Source organism: Amphiura filiformis, chromosome 19, assembly GCF_039555335.1.
Source record: "Amphiura filiformis chromosome 19, Afil_fr2py, whole genome shotgun sequence".
Classification (NCBI taxonomy): Eukaryota; Metazoa; Echinodermata; class Ophiuroidea; order Amphilepidida; family Amphiuridae; genus Amphiura; species Amphiura filiformis.
Genome location: NC_092646.1, coordinates 51,495,847 through 51,513,410, shown reverse-complemented (window position 1 = coordinate 51,513,410; position 17,564 = coordinate 51,495,847). Strand labels below are relative to the sequence as shown.

At 33.9% G+C, this 17,564-nt stretch overlaps 1 long non-coding RNA gene across 1 annotated transcript; it reads left to right on the top strand.

Annotated features, from left to right (window-relative positions):
- The first annotated feature begins 12,375 nt into the window (after positions 1-12,375).
- On the top strand, positions 12,376-14,507 carry LOC140141451 (uncharacterized). Its single transcript, XR_011857413.1, has 3 exons — positions 12,376-12,695; positions 13,228-13,313; positions 13,985-14,507. It is a non-coding gene; the product is annotated as an uncharacterized lncRNA (long non-coding RNA).
- The last annotated feature ends 3,057 nt before the right edge of the window (positions 14,508-17,564 follow it).

Sequence of the window (17,564 nt, the reverse complement as noted above, 5' to 3'; positions counted from 1 at the left end):
TGATCTCCCATGTGACTTGTTAAGTCTGAAGTGGAACATGGGAGTGGTACATGGGTTTTGACTCCACTCTAGAGAGTGGTACTAGACAGTAAAACCACAGAGGTATGGTACAAAGGGGGCTATACCCCTCCATCCCCACACACACCCCAGCCTCCACCCCAACACCCTCATCCCACCCTCCATGCACCCAGGGATTGTATTTTTAACACGTTTGGGTGTCATTTTTACACTCTTGGTGTCATTTGTGACACCTGGGAGGTCTATTAATCAATAACACTAAAAGTGTGAAAAACAACACCCTTGTATGCCAACCGGTGTTACTTTTAGCACCCAAAAACGTTATGTTGAGGTCTAACTTGATATTTAGATTAAAATAACGACTTTCTAATCATCTAAGGCAATTTTGACATCTGTGACCGATGAATAGCCATGCAGAACTCCCCAAATTTGGGAGTGCCTATTTACTGCATGACGCCAAAGTGCATTAACGTGGTCAAAAGTAGTTATTCAGGTATCACTGGATGAGACCCATAGCTATCGTGCGGTTGCTCTTACAAAATTAAGTGTCATATGAGAGATCCACCCTTTGGCCGCTAAAATGTCACCCTGAAAAACAAAATGTATAATCAATTTTTGATTAGAGCCCGGAGAAAAGAATGGATTTCCACGCGAATAAGAGTTAATTTATACTTAATTCTAGAATCAATTTTTAATAATATAAAACAGCAGTGAAAAATCAGTGATTCATATGACATAAAGAGTATAAGGTGCTGCGATGTCTTATTTAGTTATACGAGGATGGAAACTGGGATCAGTAAATTGAATCTGTTATTTATTGCATTAATTAAGAAGCCTAATAGTTTGAACGTTAATTTAATGCACTACACAGGTGCATATAATGTGTATTGTCTGTATATTAATGAGTTAATGACTATTGTCTGGATATAACTGAACCCCTGACACCTAACCAGATAGATTTCAAACACTTATGCGCGATTTTGCTATTTCAGAAAATAAGTGCACACCCCCTATATATATATATAGAGGAGTAACTTTTCAATGAAAGAAATATTCTGGACAAAGAGTCCGGAAATCCGAACTCCTCTATAAGGGGTGTGCATCTATTTTCTGTGATCGTGCACAGATTGTGATGATGGTCTACTGCACATATATATTATATGATGTGGTACTTCACAACTTCATACACTTCCTATACAGGATGAGTGGTTTTGCACATCTTGGCAGTTTTGCCCACCTCTTGAGATAGCGTAACGCCAATGCCTAAATATCCTCGACATAGTTTTGTATCAATAACGTAACTATATCAGATGGAACGTGGTACCATTTCCTAGTTAACGTCACTGTGTGAAAAATAACCGGCCAATATTTCTTGTACTCTCTGCAATTCTAGGAAATATAGTTTTGTAACATGTCCTAAATGTTTAGCTAATTTAGATATTTGGAAATATTCGCACTTTGGTGTTTCAGAAAGTAGGGCACGGCATGGCCTGCAAAATTCCCTGTGTAAATCGAATGCAACTTTTAGTGACTATCACTCACTTGTAGACCGCTCTCTTCCGAATGGCATTAAAGCTTAACCACTTGACGGATATTTTTTGTACTTTATGTCAATCAAGAATAATGTATACATTACTTGTAGGCTAAAAACTGAGTATGTGGGGCATCTGCAAATGTTCGTACCTCCCTGATATGTAAATGACAGATAACAGCAAAAACAGCTCCCATATCTGTCCATAACTTTGGTCAGTGCAGCGAGCCAGGGTGATCAAGTGGGTGATTATTGATGGGCAAGTGCCATATTTGGGCATAAGTGCAGTGCACAATTCAATGTGGAGGATAGACTAGACTTTATCGATTGATTTTGCTGGAATTGTTTCCTGTTAACCAGATTTAAGTACTGCAAAAGTCGGATCATGTTTGCTGTGCAGTATAACTGTACTATTCGACACCAAAGATGACACACCAAAATTACCACCATAAGTAAAATGTGACGATGGTTACAAATAAAACCATGAATTGACGGCCATATTGGCAGCCATATCTTGGATTTACCATAATGTGATCCCTACGTGACCTTCTAAATATATACCTTCATGACCCCCCAAAACCTATGACTAGACAAAATCACAAAGCTAGGTTGAATGTGAAGGAAGTTATAGCCGATACAGGTGAATTAACACCTGTCACGTGTCACGTGGATCTCAATTTCATAACATACAGTAATCTCTGTCTGAAATATTGGTAGGGGATTATTCCATGTAACAGAGTGAACACTTGTGTCCGGAAAGTTCAAAGTTTACCTAACAATCATTCATCGGCATTAAATTGTTATAATGATCATTCAAGCACGTGTAAAAACTCAACTTACAAAAGCATACCCAAATGTTTTATGTTATGTGGTTTTGTAAATGATTCATAATAAGTGAATCATTCAAATATTTCGTAGTACACTCTTAAAACGATCTACTCATTGTTGAATGTAAACTTGTCAAATTTGATAAGGGAAACTATGGGGACATAACAGATTTTACTTCAAAATGAATCGGATATCTCTTCAAAATGAATCGGATATCATGGAAAATTAAAAAAATGAATAGCATCTCGTCAAAAATGACCCAACTTATCAAAATTAAAGTATATAATTTGTCTTGACCAAAAAAATCAAATTTGAATAGTATGTCTTGTCAGAGGGGAATGTAACATAATCTTCTCAAAATGAAAGGGATAATCTTGTCAAATATTGAATTTGAGATCTTCAATGTCAATTGGAATAGTTACTTGTTAAAATAAAACGGAAACTATGAGATTGTCTGTTCAAAGTGATAAATAGGCTATACCTATATCAAAATGAACAGTATATCTCATCAACAATTTGGTGTTTTAACAAGTAGGGCACGGCATTCCCTGTGTAAATCGAATGCAACTTTTAGTGACTATCACTCACTTGTGGACCGCTCTCTTCCGAAGGGCATTAAAGCTTAACCACTTGACGGATATTTTTTGTACTTTATGTCAATCAAGAATAATGTATACATTACATGTAGGCTAAAAACTGAGTATGTGGGGCATCTGCAAATGTTCGTACCTCCCTGATATGTAAATGACAGATAACAGCAAAAACAGCTCCCATATCAGTCCATAACTTTGGTCAGTGCAGCGAGCCAGTGGATTTCAAGTGGGTGATTATTGATTGGCAAGTGCCGTATTTGGGCATAAGTGCAGTGCACAATTCAATGTGGAGGATAGACTAGACTTTATCGATTGATTTTGCTGGAATTGTTTCCTGTTAACCAGATTTAAGTACTGCAAAAGTCGAATCATGTTTGCTGTGCAGTATAACTGCACTATGCGATACCAAAGATGACACACCAAAACGACCACTATAAGGATTTGGGGATGGTTTTAAATATAACCATGAAATGACGGCCATATTGGCAGCCATATCTTGGATTGACCCTAATGTGATCCCTGCGTGACCTTCGAAATACAGTAAGCCAAAAAATTAAAGTACCAGTTGTGTACACCCTTGTATATCCTAAATAAAGAAACATGTGTCAAATTAAAACAAGCAGCTAATACCTGGACTCTTAAGCTCTGATTTAAGACCTCATTTGTTGAAATTGGCTGAGAATTAAAGAAACGGTGGTCTAAGACCTAATAAAGAAACGAAATCAAAAGTTGCACTTTTGTGTTCTAATCAATGAAAGCACCCACGTTAGTTTTAACGTGTTAATCAATGGAAGCACGGCGCTGGTTCTCTTCTTCGTGAACGCATTGTGTGCAAATCAATAGGGCACACAATGAAGCAAACTGCAACTTTTAAATTGGCATCTTCCTTGGGTTTTTGGATCGTCATATCTTTATTCCTTGAACAATATCAACAAATGAGGTCTTAAATTCGTGCTAAAAGATGCAGATATTGGCTGCTGGTTCCAATTATGACATATCTGTCTTTGTTTACGATATACAGGGGTAAACATAACTGGTACCCTAATCTTTTGGCTTACTGTAGTTTAAATGTATTTTTGACCCCCAAAACCTATGACCAGACGCCAAAATCACAAAGCTAGGTTAAATGTGAAGGAAGTTATAGCCGATACAGGTGAATTTACACCTGTCACGTGTCACGTGGATCTCAATTTTGTAACATACAGTAATCTCTGTATGAAATATTGGTAGGGGATTATTTCTTGTAACAGACTGAACACTTGTGTCCGGGACCGGGAAGTTCTCCTTGCTTCATTGTAAACGGGCACGTGCCATATTTTTGGAGTGCATTTGCTGGAATATATTTTTTAGGTGCCCAGTCACATGTCTGTTTATATTGATCGGTTTGGCTGAAACAAAATACGCCCAAATTACATACAATGGGCCCATTTTCTCAATTTATCGGTAGATGTCTCATTTAAGACAAACCAGCACGATATGCTAATTATGATCTTACTGGGGTTAGGGTTAGGGGTTAAGGTTAGAGTTATGGTTATGGTTAGGGTTATGGCTATGGTTATGGTAAGGGTTAGTGTTAGTAAATAACCCCTGACCCTAATTAGCATAATCGTGGTGGTCTGTCTTAAATGAGACATTTACCGATTTTCTCTTAAAAGGAAAGTTTGACGAATTGTGCGTTGTTCATTTATTGTGAAAAATAATTAAATTCGTAATTTTTAGGTAGAGAGAATCCAGAATCCTCGTGGCTGATCCTCGTAAGTGAAGATCCTTACTGAGCCAGTTGATTCTTGTTTTTAAGCACTTTAGTCTTATACTCTATAAAATGCCCGTTATATCATGTATATTATTAACGTTGAATTTGTTATTCAATTTATTTAATATGAGACTGGTACTTGTCTCACAGTCTCAGGATGAATCAAAAAAGTTGACGGACATATCGGTGTCACATCCGGGTATCCGCATGTTAGCCTATATAGCTATGACGAAGTAACTATAGTTCCTTCCCGGGATGGGCTAAATTGTGTTATGGCTGATACGGGTCTTAGCGGTTAATTCCAGATTGACGTCCATGGTTATAAACAGATTTATTTATGACACCGCATAAATTATTATACACTTCTTAGCCGAGCTATGTCGCAAAACAAACCCTGCTGGAAGTTGAAAACATCTCTATTATGATGACCTGGTATGATTTGGATATGGAAGCACGGGCTCGGTACTGCGAAAGTATAGGAAAATTACCAACTAGGCCTCATAATCATGATAATGTACGCCTACATGTAAATTGTTGAGCTCTAAACAGTCACGGTTCTGCCTGATTTTGTACAAAGGATCAAGATCCAGTTCTGTATTTAGAGGTTGAAGCCGATTTCAGTCAAATTTTGATTGGTTATATAAAATATCAATAACAATCCCTGTCCGGAGAGATTTCTGATCATTTAAAACAAAACTATGGGCTATTCCAGTTGAAATCCACACTATGCCCCTGTGCAATATTTTGAATATATCTTCCACAGAGGGAATACGGTATGTTTTTCAAATGTAATTGGTCAGAGTTAGTTATTTTGAAACCCATACTCCCCCGGGCCATACTCCCCCTGGATTTATGCTTTACATATTATCTTCCACAATAGAGTATTTAGCTAATTGTCTATTCTATTCAAAATTGATACTCCCTCTGTGGCAAACTTCAGCTAAATCTTCCACAGGTGGAGTGTGGATTTTAAATGGAATAACCCAATGAGGTAAAATTACCGCTTAACTGCGTTGTTCTATTTGAGATTTAAAGTCATAATTTTGACTTTAATTCAAACTTGTTCTGTTGCTTTAAAACACTAACATGACTAAGCAGGTATAAGTTGGGACATGACATTTCAGCTGCATTTAGGCCTATGCCAAACAATCAGGTTCGAAAAAAATGTTACCAAACTCTTTTCTAAATTATGGCTTTAATGACTATTCCAATTCCAGAATACTTAGTAATACATCACTAATATTATGGAATAAAAAAAAATATTATCCTGTTTTGCGAAATAAAACATGCGCGTATTTTTTTTGGGGGGGGGGGGTGGGGGGGCCAAAACGAAGGGGCGGCGGGAAGAAGAAGGGGCGGCAAAAAAAAAAAAAATTAGTAAAGAAAAAATGTGAAAAAGTATAAAAAATCTGTCGGTTTTAGGTCGCCAGCGCCTATAATCCTTTTTTTTTTTTTTTTCACTTTTTCAAACCTTTTTGGGCTGTTAAGCAAGGGGCGGCAAAATTGAATTTTCTTCAGCCACCAGGAGCAGCCACGGTACGCCACTGTAAAACATTATATTAGCTACACACATATAATTGTGTACTTTTACATAATGTTATTTAAGTATAGAACGGCATAAATAATTAAGTAAAATTTACCTCGAAACTATTACCAAATTAATTATGTTGAATTTAATTTAATTTGATTGAAATGTTACATAATTAAGTAACTATTATATAGTTTTGGCAATGTATTGCTTCCGGGGGAAATTTCACTTAATTACCAAATTATGAGGTAATGTAAAAATTTACCAGTAGGACCCACTACTTTTATATTTGGCCAATTGTTGGAAATACGGGCCAAGAAAAAAGACAAAAGGGTGAAATTATCAGTGAACATACATAAAGTGAACTAGTGTACCTCTAGATCTATGTTTGCAAGCTTAATGTTCCATTTTTTTATGAAGGCCAAAACGTGTTTTTTTATATATAAACTGAGCTCAAAAAGAAACTTATGATTTTTCACAACTTGTGAATCACAAGGTCATATCTTTAAGTCCTGTCAATCAAAATGAACCAAAATTACACACAGGATTACTTCAATACTTTATTCAAAACACATGTCAGTAACCAAGCAGTTGTCCAACTGACACAGCAGCAAAAAGCACTGACACGGAACAGCTTCCTGGACCACTTTCACAGATGATGACATGGTACTGCATTCTGCTACTGCAAATTATTGCGCTGTGAATGTGGTCCAGGAAGCTGTTCCATGTCTCCATGTCATTGCATTTCGCTGTTGTGTCAGTTGGATAACTGCATGATTACTGACATGTGTTTAGAGTAGAGTATTGAAGTAAACATGTGTGTAATTTTGGTTCATTTTGATGAACATGATTTTAAGATATGACTATGTGAAAAATTATAAGTTTCTTTTTGAGCTCAGTTTATATATATTCATGGACGTTTTTGTATAAAGGGTGTTTTCATCGGGATCGCTATCATATCAGTTTTCATTCAGTTATGGGCTTATAAACGGTTCCAAAAAGTAAGTCCCCTAAAGTAAGTAACATAGACTGATTAGTTATGCATCAAGTGAGCGGGTTTTTGTTGCTACTTTTTATCATATTCATTGAAAAATGTAGCCAAAAAAAAGTTGCATTTTTCTACATAGCCTTTTTATGCTTCAATTTGTGTTTGACAACTTTTTCCCCTTTAAATGAGTAATTTAATCAAAAAGAAGCATAATTAAATTAAATTAAATGTAAACTTTTCCTGATTTAGGTGTCACACATTCAAAAAAAAAATTTATGGTTCAGTGAATAAATTAAAATGAATGCTGCAGCTTATCAATGTCATATGATACTAATTTCAAATGTTTATATACTTTCTTGTGACATTTAACATCCCCAGGGTATCCTAATTGCTAAAAATAGAAGAAACATGCCATTATAAGTTTCTCGCGGAAGAAAACATACTTATGTTATATAACTTGTTGTTTCCCTAACAATCATTCATCGGCATTAAAATGTTATAATGATCATTCAAACACGTGTAAAAACTCAACTTACAAAAGTATACCCAAATGTTTTATGTTATGTGGTTTTGTAAATGATTCATAATAAGTAAATCATTCAAATATTTTGCTGTACACTCTTAAAACGATCTACTCATTTGTTGAATGTAAACTTGTCAAATTTGATAAGGGAAACTATGGGGACATAACAGGTTTCTCTTCAAAATGAATCTTACGGGGAATCTTATAACATGGAAAAGAAAAAATGAATAGTATCTTTTCAAAATTAAAATAGTTTATCTTGTCAAAATGAAAGGAATAATCTTGTCAAATAATGAATTTGAGATCTTGTCAAGTTGAATGGTATAGTTACTTGTTAAAATAAAACGGAAACTATAAGATTGTCGGTTCAAACTGAACTGAACTGAAACTGAACTGAACTGAACTGAAACTGAACTGAAACTGAACTGAACTGAAACTGAAATGAACTAAACTGAACTGAACAAAATGATAATATACCTAATCAAAACGAACAGTTAATATCTCATCAAAACGAATAGTTATGGGAAGAAACATGTAAAATGAGTAGGGATTCTATTTAAAAAAAATGTGTAGGGATTTTATTTAAAAAAAATGAACAGTACAAAATTAGAGTGTATTATTTGGTTAGCATTCAACGGATGTCACATACTCCCTGAACCGTTAAATATAACCTTATACACCCTTCCCCTAACTAAGTTTGTCAGTTTAGCCTTTTAACAATAGAGGAAATTATTTATTATTGTTTAGTTAGGAACTGTAACTGGGCTATAATTATAATCATATTGAATGATCAATGGCTTCCCATCTGAATGCCTGGACACGCGCAAGAAATGAACAAGTCTAGTATTTTGCGCAGTTTGGATATTGGTAAAGCTACAAAGCACATACCCTAGGGTCTATGTTCAAATTCACCAGTGGTTTTGGATTTTTTGACAAACTAGTGTAACCATCGTTAACATAACCACGTGGACCAGGGGTCAGGCGTAACGTGGACCGGGTGAAGAAGGGAGGGGGGGGCGTGAAGGGTCAACATCAACTTTTGCAAATGGGACAATGGTGTCGAGGTCCATGTTCCACTCTTCTATCTACAGGGATTAATAAAATATAGGCATATGCTTTGACATACATTTTGTAAGCAGATAGAGGCTAGGGGTCACATTTGAAATAACGAGGTGTCAAATTAGTTAACTATATCATTTTTTTTTTTATCAATCGTACCTTTGCCAAAGAATGGAATTAACCAAGCCTATGAATAATGTTATATCAAAAACGAACCGTGTTTCTGTAAGGTGCATAATGTGGATTTACTAATTAAACGCGATTAGAAACTATACTCCCGATTTCAGAAAAATTACAGCACTCTTTATTATTATTATATCATTATTAGTGTTAGTGTTATTTTTATTATTGTTATTATTATTATTATTATTATTATTATTATTATTATTATTATTATTATTATTATTATTATTATTATTATTATAAAAAGTGATCCTATTTTGCCCAAATCATCAATAAAAAAACATGCATTTTGAATATTTTCTTACAATTCCAATCACAAAATTCACGAACTTGTATACAAGTCGAGCCATTCAAACACATTTTTAGTTTCATTTTCAAAACACAATTATTAAAATGAACGTTCGTTTTAATAATTGTGTTTTGCAAAAATGAAATGAAAAACCGGAAATTAGTCTTTGTTCAAATCCTTGATTGTCACAGCATACGAAAAACACCATAAAAACGCATTCCAGTTACTTTCCGGAAATGTATTAAAATTTGCTTTAGTTCCAATTAAGGATTATTATATAGCTATGTTTCATTTGGCTAAACAGGATAATATTTTGATTAAAAAAAAAGCACAGTGCTGTATTTTACAGTAACATCTTTCATTTTCTAACAACAATTATTATAATATGACTATAATATTACTTTATGTAAAAATGTGTTTGCTTTTGTCATATTGATTAGGGATTTTTATTTATTTATTTTATACTTTTGTTCTTGATTATCTTCACATTAACACGGGATATATCTTCCTGAAGGTACACATAATACTAAAAAAATAAAGAACATTCACACACATATATTGACGTTTTATATAACAAAATATACACCATTTTAATATCACTTTAGATCACAAAACTAGCGGGACTAGACAACAACATCCGATTTAAGGCTGAGATTTGTACAAAATGCCCTCGGGTTCTAGTCATTAATTACAATATATACATGCTATAGGACAAAATACAAGAAGATGATTCTCTATGTAACCGTAGTAAGTGGGTCTCTTTTTACATGGCTTCCAAAAACCAATATTATATATATCCGCGCCGCCCAAAACAATCTTTGCTGTATAAATGTTACGAGAATTGACAGAATTAAGGGTATACGATTAAGGGTTGGTCGAAGCAGTAAATAAAAAGTAGTTATGGTAGTGAGCTTTAGCAAAAATTGCATTGCTTAATTCATAGCGAGCGTGTAGAAGAATTCAAATATCACAGATATCACAGATATACTTTTGTAGGTCCTGTGGTTCTTGAGTTATGTTGTAAAGAGGGATGAAAAAACAACACTTTTATAAAACGTACATAACTCATTAACAACAATAAATTAAGCAAGTTTTTTAAAGTATATGATTTGTAGAATGAACTTTTGCAAAACACCAAAGTTTTATTTTTCAATAATATATTGATTCAGATAATGAAAATCGATTTTTTTTGGCTGCTTCGACCAACAATACCTCGTATAACCTCAAAGTTACATATTTCTGCTACACAGGTTGTATAATTACAGATTATTTCTTAAATGATCCAGTTTTTACAATTAGGCCCTACTGTTTTAATAATAATTTGACATAAGTGCCAACAAAATGTATACATATCAAATTGTTAGTCTACCTTTACAATAATGTACATACTCATATTCCGTAAAAACTCGATAGTTAGCATATGTGCTTACTATCGAGCGTTTTTGAAAACACGAAGTTGTACCAAAGTCCGGCGCTATACTAACTGAGCTAATGAGGTTGAGACACATATTTTGCTGGTTTACTGGTTCGTATATGTGAATCGATGATTTGCTCAAAACCCTTTACACTTTTGTGGATGGGGCTCGTCATGTTTGCATGTTTTCAAAACGCTCGATAGTTAGCACATATTGCTTACTATCGAGTATTTACGGTATGAATATCAAGATGAAAGGGGAAAAAAGGGGAACATCCACTATCGTAGTTTCCTCTTAGAGTTCAGTTCGAGTTAACATGTAGCACATATTTTCTTCTTTTTGTTGTTTTTCTTCAAGGACAGATTTATGATTCACATGATTCATATAGTATTCGATGCGAATAATTCACAAGTCAACAAGATATTATTGTACCTTACAGATATTATTAAACTTGTATAAATATTATATAAATAAATAAACTTTAACTGGGCCGCCAAAATTATGACATTTAACTGGGCCGCCAAATTATGCACGATGCATGCGGCACGCCGGACGGTATGCTTCTACGCCTCATCTCATTGGTTGATTTCTAAGTCTCTAAAAATGTCATTTCAAGATATAGAAATACATCTATTTCAAATTCTCAGTAATCAAATTGTTCAAATGTAAGAAGAAGGTTGGCTGTTATCATGTTATCATTGTCGCCAAAACAAAATGGCGCGACTTTTATTGTTTCTAAGTTTATAAGTTTATAAGTTTCTAATTGCCAATAATATGTCAAGGATAATATGGAAATTGTAATTAATATTATGCATCCTGGCTGGCTTAAATTAGATAATCTACCAATCACGTGACAGAGTGGACATTATGGGCCGCTTTCTTGAAGCTCGGCTAATGACAAGGTTTCGTACAATAAATACAGTAGACCAACACTACAAATGGTGTTATTTTTCTTTGTTTTCATGAGTATTTAGGCCTTAAAACCATGAGCAAATATATTAAATACATGACCGCTTGTAGGCCTATGTAATACTTTATGTTTATCAAGGAAAAATAAAGTATAATATATGCTTCATAGTCTGCGTAGTCTTGGCTAATCGAGCTTCTAGAAATTGACCCTTAACAATAATATTAATCGTGCTTATATCTTTGTTTACTGTACAGTATTTGGCTATAATCCATTAATTCCAAATCAAAATCCATGCCAAATACCGCTTGTAGGCCTATGTAATACTTTATGTTTATCAAGGAAAAAGAAAGTATAATATATGCTTCATAGTCTGCGTCGTCTTGGCTAATCGAGCTTCTAGAAATTGACCCTTAACAAAAATATTAATCGTGCATCTTTGTTTACTGTACGGTATTGGCTATAATTAACCACTAAATCAAAATCAAAATTCATGCCAAATACGAGTTAATAAACAAATAGAAAATGAATTATAAATGAATTAGTTCGGTGAATGTTTTACTTTCAATGTGTTTGATTGGATTTGATGTGTTGAATGTTTAAATTGATACTGTCTAATTCAGTTTGATTTAATTTATCGCAATTTACAGTAACACGTACTTTCCATTGTATTAAAATTTAATTCAAGTAGCCTCTAATCACAATGTGAGGCCATTGCATGTTTTAAACGATGTCTAATCGAATATGTCATACACAGCAAAAAATAAGGAGTAAAGTGCTACCGACTAAAGTATGTTGATTAAAAAATAGACCAATTATTTACTCATCAACGAGTAAAAGACGATATTTGACACAACTCTTTGCCAGAGTAAAAAAATGGTCAATGGAAAGAAGTAAAATATTTTAATCGCCACATTGTATTTTACTCAAATCGCGTAGTAAATTCAACACGCGGAGTAAGTTTAATTCGACGACGTATTAAAATTCATGTCATCATGGCGTATAAAAGCGGAGCCGGGATGCGGGTGCAGTGTCTGCTGGTGGAATGGAGTTTGTCAGCAGTACAACCAATGTTTGAAGGTACTATTATTCATAACTTTATGTCCATATACCTGTTACACAATTTAGAAATCTTATTGTATGATTTGAACCGGATATAGACAGGTTTTTAAGTTAGTTAAGCTTATCAGTAAATTGTCATCGGCTCACCATGCTAGCTGTGTATTTGCGATCGTAACTAATGTACTAGTCTGAGCAACCTCGAAGTACATACGCTGATAGTGTGGACCAGGCCCGGGGACCAGGGGCGTACATGTAGCAAGCGGATAGGGTGGACAAAGTCCATGGGCCCCGAGCAAAAGCGAAAATGAAGTGGATAGGGATCAGGGCTGATAAAGGAGATGTTTAGAAGGCCTCACACTACTCCTTGTCCATATGCCCCAAAGCTCTTGCTACGTCCCTGATCCTGATGTTGACTCGTGCCACATAACTTTTTTTGCAGCGATATGTAGTAGGAGAGTGAAACCATTGCAAAATATCACTTGAAATTTTTTTCCATAGGCAGTTTTCTTTTTCAGTGCATTTATAATATTGATCTATATTTTACTTACAGATCAGATGTGACTTTGGGATTTTTGTGCTGCCCTACCTCTTTCCAGGAAAGGTATTGAAGAAAGATGCACGAACGTCAGTCAACAGGTAAATTTCTATCAATAATGTTGCATTTAACTTGCCAATTTCTTTGTGCATTTCAGAATACATGTAGTTCATTGAATGTGTAGTTCATGAAACCTCAAATGCCAAGGGAAAACCCCTATATAACCCCTTATCCTCACCGACAGGTGTTGGCTATCGTGAACTTTGAATAATCAACCGCGAATCTTATAATTATCTTGTTTACCATTTCTGTAAATTCTTGTCTCCTAAAGTTTGTGTCCCCTTGAAAATAGCATTGCCCGCTATCACAGGAATAATAATATAATAATTATAAAGATATTTTAAATATTTGCAAAATCGCATGAAAGTAGAAATGCCAATGCAATGGGTGATTACAATGTAAATTACATGTAAATATGTCATATTTGCTTTAATATTTCAAGAATTTCAGCAAGAGTTTTCATTTTTGGTTATATACCATCTGACCAATTATAGACAGTTTAAAAATAAGACATGCATAAATTTAGTTATTTGTGTTTTAAACCTTCCATCTGCTTCATCACTTTCGAGTACCAAACAAATTTTGATTTATGGTTGATACAATGAAAAGGTGGTGGATTTTCTATTTTAAGGCAGCTTTATTTCACCTGAATAGTCCCAATCCATGAAATTAATGTCCTTTATTACATTTTCTTTTATTTTACATGTTTCAGGAAGGCACAGCTTTGGACTGGTTCCTCGCCAACTTTACTGGACGCACGCTGCCATTTATATACTTGTGAAGCAAGTTGAATCCAGAACTGTGTTTTTATATAAATGGATAGGCAAGCTTTTTCAATGCGCAACAGTGATGAAAGTTGTAGAACTTGTGGACAAGATATACCAAATCCTTCACATACAATGACTTAGCATATATATCCAGTACAGGCTGATCACTGCTATTTGGCAGTTCCTGGACACTATATCAGCTACTAAAGAACCTGGTAACATTAGACAATTCTTGAGTGTTAAAACATAATGAAGTGAAGACTTAATTTCTGTCCCATTTAAAACACTCAGCATCTATAACATTAATTTTCAAATGACTTTTTACATCAAAAGTTTTGGGAGAGGTGACCGGCTTCTATTCTATGTTTGCTCACATTGGGTAATGAGACAATAGACATGCTATATTGTGATTTATTTGATACCTATTTTGAAAATAAAACCAGGAAAAATGCAGAATATTATATTTAATTTTGTATTCTTTTCATTCTTTTAGTTTAAAATACTGCTTTGTTCCAGCTGCAGATGGAGCCTCAATACAACTCGAAAGTGTTTTTGCTTAATATTTGTTGAGTAAAATACGTTTCATGTTGCTCAAAATGTTGAGTAACACTTTACTATTCATCATTTTGCAAATCTTTTCACTTAAGTTTTACTCAAATAATGAGTAATCGTTTTAATCAACACTTGCGTAAACCTTTACTCAAGGTTAAACGAGTAAATGTTTCCTTGTTTCAGAGCAAAAAAGGGAGCTACTCAATATTGGGTAAAATTTAATCAACAAACGTTGAGCAAATATTACTCCATAGTCAATGAGTAAAATTTACTCTCATCTTTGAGTAAAAAAGGAGCTACTCAATATTGAGTAAATTTTACTCAACAAAAGTTGAGCAAATATTACTCCAAGTGAAAGAGTAAATTTTACTCTCATCTTTGAGTAAAAAGGAGCTACTCAATATTGAGTAAAGTTTAATCAACATGTGCTGAGTAAACAATTAATCAACCGAAGCTGAGTAAAAATTACTCAAAATTCGACTAGCTCCCTTTTTACTATCGTGATGAGTAATATTTTACTCAATATTGAGCTTTTATTTTTTGCTGTGTAGTACCTTTTAATCAATGCACATTTGGAAAAACAAAAGACTTGAAATGCCTTGATGAATAATACTGATCTCCAAATGAAGTGAATAACTGCCATGACGAGATATAAAACAATGCTTACGGGTATACGAGGTATTGTTGGTCGATTTTCATTATCTGAATCAATATATTGTTGAAAAATAAGACTTTGGTGTTTTGTAAAATTTCATTCTACAAATCATATACATTGAAAACTTGCTTAATTTATTGTTGTTAATGAGTTATGTACGTTTTATAAAAGTGTTGTTGTTTCAGCCCTCTTTACAACATAACTCAAGAACCACAGGACCTACAAAAGTATATCTGTGATATTTGAATTCTTCTACACGCTCGCTATGAATTGAGCAATGCAATTTTTTGCTAAAGCTCACTACCATTCGCAAGATGCTATGAACTACAATTTTTTCTGCTTCGACCAACAATACATCGTATATACCCTTAAAATAGATTATTCAATTTTTAAACTTAGAAAGTGCAACTTTTCTGGTTTCTAAAATCACCAAAGATTTAGGACAAAATGACCGTACAATTTTCCATTATCATTGACCCGAACGTAAGCTACATGTTGTTGAACCTTAATTATATTAATCATTTTGGCAACACACCCATCCCTAACAGCTGATCATAGATAGACAATACAGTAGCACCTTTGACAGTGAAGAACATCCGTCTTTTTATTAAATTAGTAACCATGTGAAGTAGTGTTGCATAACATAACGGAAGAAACATAAAACAAAGCTATCAAAATAAATTTGAACCTGGACTCCCAAGTTTATATAGGCCTAATTATTTTTGGACTTGATTAATTAAGTCTTGTTTTAAATTATAATTTTAGCCGCATATGATAAGAACATTACAGTACGGCCCGTAAGGGTCAACAACAATTATACTTGGCTACTTGACTAATGAATTACAGCATGTACAGTGTGTCCCCGAATAAAAATTCCTTTAATTTTAAGGAATGGGGCGCCCAATGTGAGCTTGGACGTGATATGGTAAATTCCATGGTGTGTAGATTTGGTATTATAATGCTTTTTCTAGGGAAGAGTAGAAGATGATCAAATGCAAGGAGAAATGTGAGAATTTTTATGTTGAAAGCTAAATTGAAAAATGTGTATTTTCAACAATTATTTATTGTTTATATAATGTGAAAGCAACATATTTTGCCTTAAAAACGGAGAGCATGTGATAACATAGATTTTTAGATGTGATCTCGGATATAAAAATGGTTGCCGGAGAGCCTTAAAAGTGTGTGGCTCAATTTGTCCCATTTTGGTTCTTGAGAAAAATATGTTATTGTTCTCTATGTTTGACTCAAATAACTCAGAAACTATGATACATACAAATAATGGATCAAAAATGTCATGTATGATTCAAATTATTATGTACGTATTTCTGTTAAAAATAGAAAAAATTGATGCACGCACACGCACGCACCATTTTGCATTCGAGATCATTATCTTTAAAACTGTTGTATCAAATTAACTCTATTTTTTAACACATTAGCTGAAAGATTTCACATTCTTACATGATTGTTTAAATCACTTTTGAAAATAACATTACATCGTCAGGGCCCTTTTTCTGTGAAATTCTGTACATACATATTATCACTGATCATCCACGAATCTTAATGCACTGGCTTATAACTATATTAAAAACAATACTGTCATACCACGACAATAGGGCACAACTAATACTTGATTTAATATTATTCCTGAACTGGGACAACACTTGTGCTCAATTCCGTTTGACTTGTAGACAAAACCCAATTTTAAAAGTGTTTGATTTAGATATAGTTTTTGAAATTGGAGTTTTTCAAATTAAACGGGCCTATACCAACTCAAGTAGCTATCGTGAGGTACCAATAATAAGGCCAAAAAAATATTGTTGTGTTGCCCTCAACCGTCCTACCATAAATCCTGAAAAATCAGGGTCGCAATTTTCTTATTTTTTTTTAATGATGATTTTTACAGATTTGTTCAAAAACTCAATGTTTTTCACTTAAAATTAATATTTTATTGTAAGACTAGTCTTTAATTGTTGTCTAACAGATATCCAGAAGTCAAAATTGACAAATGTCCCCTAATTGAACAAGCATTATTTTATATTTGAGGGGATTTTTAAAAACTGAAGGTTAAAAAAAAAATATATAAAAAATATAATAATCCGACCGTCCTACCCAAATTTCCCATTTTTCCACTTGAAGGCAACACAACAATATTTTTGTTTTGGCCTATCTACATTTCGAAGTTTTTCCCTTTTGTCTTAGGTCTACTATATGAGTCTTTATAATGATATTCATGGAGTTACACAATGATCTTTAGATTGACCACTTTGTCGCGGCTTCAGATCATTTAAATTTAAGACTCTACAACATAAAAAAAAATA